This window comes from Triticum dicoccoides, chromosome 7B, assembly GCF_002162155.2.
Source record: "Triticum dicoccoides isolate Atlit2015 ecotype Zavitan chromosome 7B, WEW_v2.0, whole genome shotgun sequence".
NCBI lineage: Eukaryota > Viridiplantae > Streptophyta > Magnoliopsida > Poales > Poaceae > Triticum > Triticum dicoccoides.
In genome coordinates, this window is record NC_041393.1 from 335,749,422 (window position 1) to 335,755,440 (window position 6,019).

Below are 6,019 nucleotides of genomic sequence, written 5' to 3' on the forward strand. Positions count from 1 at the left end.
ACCCCTTCGGATAATTACTAGCTCTTATCGAGTATCCATTCACCCCGGTTATTCTTATGCTTCATAAGATACTTGGTAATATGATCCGAGCTTTCGATGACCTCTGTCGCCTATTGCTCTAGAAAGTCCTACCTGCCTACACTCTGGTTAATTCCATATGCCTAGCAGTATCCACTGACGTCCTTTGTCATTATCATATTGAGTCTTTCGATTTGATATGTCTGTGTCACAATCATCAGTTGAGCCTTATAGATTATCTTTCTGGCTCAAACGTCTTTCCGAACATGAGCTGGTTCTCGGCCAATAAGATTGCCATCGATTGTGCCCTAAGTCTATTCAACTTAACCATCCTTGGTCAGAGCGTTTGCTTCTGATCCCTTGATTTCGAAAATCATAATTCCTTTGCTTTTGAACTCTGAATTAGTCAGTTGCTTCTATAATCTGACCTCCTTGCATTCTTTCTTCTTCTGGTTGAGTACCGTTGCTCACATCAGATCCCTTGTGGACCACCAGATCCTTTGTGGATTTTATCCGACAACGTCCTTCATATTCAGTAACCTTGTGATCCTTTCCTCGGATACATAATGCTTTTGGTAAATTGTATCCCCCGCTCTTGTTAAGCATACTCTACTTCCAGGCTTGAGTTATTTACTCGTGAAGTTTGTGGTATATGTTCCTAAAATGCCGCAGCGGGTTAAGCCTACGCCTTCCCTAATCTGTGTAAACCCGAAGATTATGCGGGTTATATCTACTGGCGTTTCTTTGGATAAATTTTCAATTCTACAACTTTGTCAAAGACGAGACGTAAATGAAAAGCTGTTCATTAGAAAAGTGGGAGTCGACCTTGAGCCTTGTGTTCATGCCCATGGACCCGATGTGGAACTTAACATGGAAGCTTCTTGTTATAACAATAGCCCCATTGCGATAAGTTCATCTTGTATCCATGTTTGGTCCTTTGCAATCGTGGTTCCGACCATATTATTCTTATTTGATCCAATTATCGGACAAGTTAAAGTACTTGTCTTCCTCAGATCGTTTCACCTGTTCAACCTCTACATTGATATACCTTCGAGTATTATCCTCTGGTATCTCGAGAATATCACGGAACTACATAACTTCTTTTGAGTTCTTGATCAACTATTATTTCTCGTTGATTCAATTTTTTTCACTGGTTTGGAGTTGTTAGACACTCGATAATACAGATAACTGATTCGAGTCTACGCTTTCCTTTCCATTGTTTTGTTTAATCTTTCTTGTAACCTATCTTATCTGAGCAGTGATAATTCCCTGCTTATGTAAACACCTTGGTGTACAAGCTCTGTCTGTAAGACCTTGTTACTATTGTTGATGACATTCCGGTAGCCACCGATGGACGAGAACTTTGCCTATTGGTCTGCCTCGTCTTAACGAGCAGGAAAATGGTTCTCTTCGTCCCTCGCCCTTGGTACCAACGTTGTTGCCAACATAACTGACAGGCTATCCTCTGACCTGCCTTGCTATGATGACCGTGCATATGTTAGCGCCCTTCCTTCCTTTAACCCACATGGTGGGCCCATAACCCACAGTTCCATAGGATCAAAACCTGACTCTCCTTTACATCTCTGTCTTCCAAAATTGTTCCTCACGCTTGGCTTTGTATGTAATTTACGAGCCATCTTCTTGTGATCTGTTCTGCTATCAGATGCGATACTTAATTTTGATGCACTGAACCCCTTTCACACTATGTTTCAGACATCGAACGATTGTCCATCCGCTTGAAGCTTCTTATTGCTCCTCCTTACCTAGCTCTTGATGACTTATTGAATTTCAACTCGAGAGATGCCTCTATGCCACATCGCGAGATAGCCCCCAGGTACCTATCTTGTGTTGAGCCCCGTACTTTTCGAGTCTTTCCCCCTACTACACCTCCCAAATCTCGGGACGAGATTTCTTGTAGTGGAGGAGAATTGTGACGCCCGGATAATTAAGCTACAGTAATCCCCCGCTAATGGTGCCATGTCATCACATTACTGTTGCTAATCCTCACTTCATCTAAATCTTAATTCAAATTCAAATTCAAATTAAAGTCCAAGATTCAAATTTCTCAAACATGAAAACTAAAATGTTCAAAGTGTGGCAGATATTCCATAACAAATTATGGTGGTGACCCAACACTTTTGTAAATTATTTAAATGCCCTTTTGTGAATATAACACTGGCTAAAACAATTATTTAAATGCTTTTTAAATAATAAAAATTGCAAAATATTTTATTTAGGTGCCAAGTTATTTTTGGCAGTGGCCTATTTATTGATACTAATTTAGGTTCTAGCTTTATATTTTACTAAACTTAAAATAATGTGTAATTAGTATAAAACAGAATAGTTAAATAAAAAAACTAAGAAGCCTCCGATGGGCCTTGGCCCAACTCTTCCCCCAGCCGGCCCACCAAACCCCACCAAGTCGCTTCCCCCTCCCCTGTTCCCCCGACCCAGTCGCTACAGGGGCGTGCCCCAGCCGGACCACCTCGCCGGCGAAGCCCCGGCGAGGGGATAAGGCAGACGCACCCACCCTCGGCCTCCTCGGTCCCCACTCCTCCCACTCACCTCGCCCACTGCATCGCTCCCCTCCTCCCTCTCATCCAGATCCACCTCTCCCCTCTCCTCTCGCTCGATCCCGAGCTCGGCCACGCGAGCTCGTCGCAACCGAGTCGCCGTCGTGCACATGGCCACCGACCCTCCCCCGCCACGCAGACGAGCCCTGGAGGACCGCCGTCGTCTACCACACCCTCTGCGCCACCGGATTGGAGTCAGGAGTCCTCATCTCCGTCGCCCACATCGTCTTCATCTCGGGTCGTCACCGTCGGTCGTCTTCGATCCGCTGCACCCCGAGCCTCTCCGGCATCCCCGAGCTCGCTTTTGCATGACTACAGGGCCCCGTGAGCTTCTTCTCCGCTTCCCCCTCGCCCCATTCTTGATTGCCGCCGTAGTTGTTGTTTCCGTGCCCGCCATGTCCGCCCGAGCTTCGTGGTCACATCCACGCTCGTGGGCGCCCAGCCACACAAGCCCAGGCCCCAGCCCGTCCATGTCCTTATGCGCGCGCGCCCACGTGCTTGGCGCCACCCCTGCTCACTGCTGACTTGCTGCAACTCCACTGCTGCTGCCGTGTGCCGGCCTCGCCTTTCCCCCCGCAGCCTCACCCACGCTCGTGCGCCATCGTCCCCCAGCGCCCGTCTCCGGCCGCCTCTGCCCAGGGCCGCCGCCCCCTCGGCCCCCTGCGCTGGCCGCCCCTCTCCCCGACCTCGCCGGCTGCCAGCGCCCCTTCGCGCCTCGCCTCACCTCGCACCGGGGCGAGTTCGGCCTCCGCCCGGGGCAGCGCCCGTTAGTTGTGCCCGCTCGAGTGGCCTTTGTGCCACTGGCAGCTGGGGCCCCTCCTTTAAAAAAGAAATGTAAAAATATATATTAATAAAAATAATTAATTATTTAGTTAAACACTTAATTAACTTAAGTAATCTTGTTTAATGAAATGGAATTAGTTAATTAGATAGCCTAGCTAATTAGCTAATTAACCTAATGTGACAATGACATGTGGGTCCACTTTAACCCTATTGACCAGTCAACAATTGACTGGTCAACAGTTGACTGGTCAACTACTGACTGGACCTCCCCTGGCCCACTTGTCATCCTCTGTGTACACTTCTATGTACACAGAACTGGGTACCCATAGCAATTTAATATTTATTTTCGAATTAAAATAAATTCAGGAGATTGTTTAAATCTTTGAAAAATCATGTAAATTAATCCGTAACTCGGATGAAAATGTTTTCTACATGAAAGTTGCTCAGAACGACGAGACGAATCCGAATATGAGGTCTGTTTGCCCGCCACACATCCCTAGCATAGCAAACGATGAACTTTGCCCTCCGGTTCATCTATCTGACAGACGTCCGGAACCGGGAAAGCTTTCCCGGATGTTTTCCCCCTTCGCCAGTATGGCCTAACGCTACGTTAGATCACCTCTAGCACCGCTTATTGTCTTGTTATGCTTATGTTTGCGTGTATTTACTGTTTCTTCCCCCTCTTCTCTCCGGTAGACCCCAAGACCGTTGCTGATGCCCCTGTGATCGACTACATCGACGACGACCCTCCTTGTCTGAGCAACCAGGCAAGCCCCCCCCCCCTTTGATCATCCCGATATCGCCCATTCTATACTCTTATGCTTGCATTGGATTTTGCTACTGTTATTGTTTGCTCCTATTCTGATGCATAGCCTGCTTTTGTACCTGCTATTGTTACCTATCTGCTTATCCTAAACTGCTTAGTATAGGTTCGCTACTGATCCATCAGTGACCCCCACTTGTCCTTGTTGCCCCTGCTTCATCATCGACGCCTCGATCGACGTGATCGGTGACCAGAGCGCGACACCTCACATCACATCACGCCCCCTTTTGTTGCTCGACTCTGCAGAGCTAGTATTGAGTGTCGAGGGTGATCCCTCATAACGCACTCCTGATGATAATTCTATAGTGTAGCTATTCGGTCATGGTCATCGAGGGTGATTTCCTCTTTCACCATTCCCGATACGGCTCTGTCGTTCAAGGATGGTCCCTCTTACGTTCACCTTGATGATGGTCCCTCTTACGTTCACCTTGATGATTACATTGGGTGGAATCCTGCGTGGGTGATTCCTCGGGTTTTCCCCTTGATGTTTGGACACACGGTTACATTGACTTTACTTGAGACCTTGGTGAAAGTCGGGCGGGCCCGGAGAGCACCCGCAAGATGGTCACGTGGCACGGCCGGGCATTCTAGGCCCTTGTCATAAGTCCACGAGACGGGGCGACGGGGTCACTTTCGATCGTGAGTCTCTGCTCGTCTTCGCAAGCTAATAATACACTATGGTTTAGGTATTTGTTCTGAGTTGGCCTTTGGCCTTTACGCACCAACCACCACGTGAGAATAGTTATGGGCCTCGACGTTGCAGTATCAGCCGAAGCTTTGTCAGACGTCCAGTACAGCATTGCGGCACGGCTCGGTCGGCGCCCCAGTGGAGGTGGCCTGTATCGCCCTGCACGTAATGACCCGGAGTGCACCAGCGATGGGCCCAGACCCTGGAGTGCTTAGGATGTAGACTGGCGGGGACCTCTCTGCTGAGCCTAGGTAGGGCTCCGATGTGTTGATCTTCCAAGGCTGGGCATTGACCCCAGAAAGGTGTGTCCGGCCAGAGTGATCGAGCGTGTTGGGTAACGTGGTGCACCCCTACAGGGAAGATTATCTATTAATAGCCGTGTCCACGGGAACGGACGTTCAGACTTATATCCTGATCTTATACAACTACAAATGGATACTTGAGATATGTGGCTCCAGGATTGCTTTCTCGCAGGGAGTCGAGGAAGGATCTCTGGGCATTAATGTTACAACATGCTTGTTAAATATAAACTGCTATTCTTTACTCTTCTACATGCTGCAAGATGCTCGGAGTTGCGTAAAGATGCTAGTCTTCGATAGGCTAGGCTTTCCCCCTCTATTCTGGCATTCTTGCTGTTCAGTCCATAGATACAACCCTTCCATTTGATACAAATGCATACTTAGTATAGATCTGATGCTTGCGAGTACTTTGGATGAGTACTCACGGTTGCTTTGCTACCCCTTTTCCTCCTTCTTCCTTCTTTCCGGTTGATGCAACCAGATGGTGGATCCCTGGAGCCAGATGCCACCGCCAATGGATGTTGCTACGTGAAGACCGCCGATGACCAGGAGTAGTTAGGAGGTCCCAGGTAGGAGGCCTTGCCTCTTCGATCGTGTTGCTTTTGTGCTAGCCTTCTTAAGGCAGTCTTGTTTAACTTATGTCTGTACTCAGATATTGTTGCTTCCGCTGACTTGTGTATCGAGCTATGTATTCGAGCCCTCGAGGCCCCTGGCTTGTAATATAAAGCTTGTATTATTTTGATTTGTGTCTAGAGTTGTGTTGTGATATCTTCCCGTGAGTCCCTGATCTTGATCATACACATTTGTGTGTATGATTAGTGTACGATTGAATCGG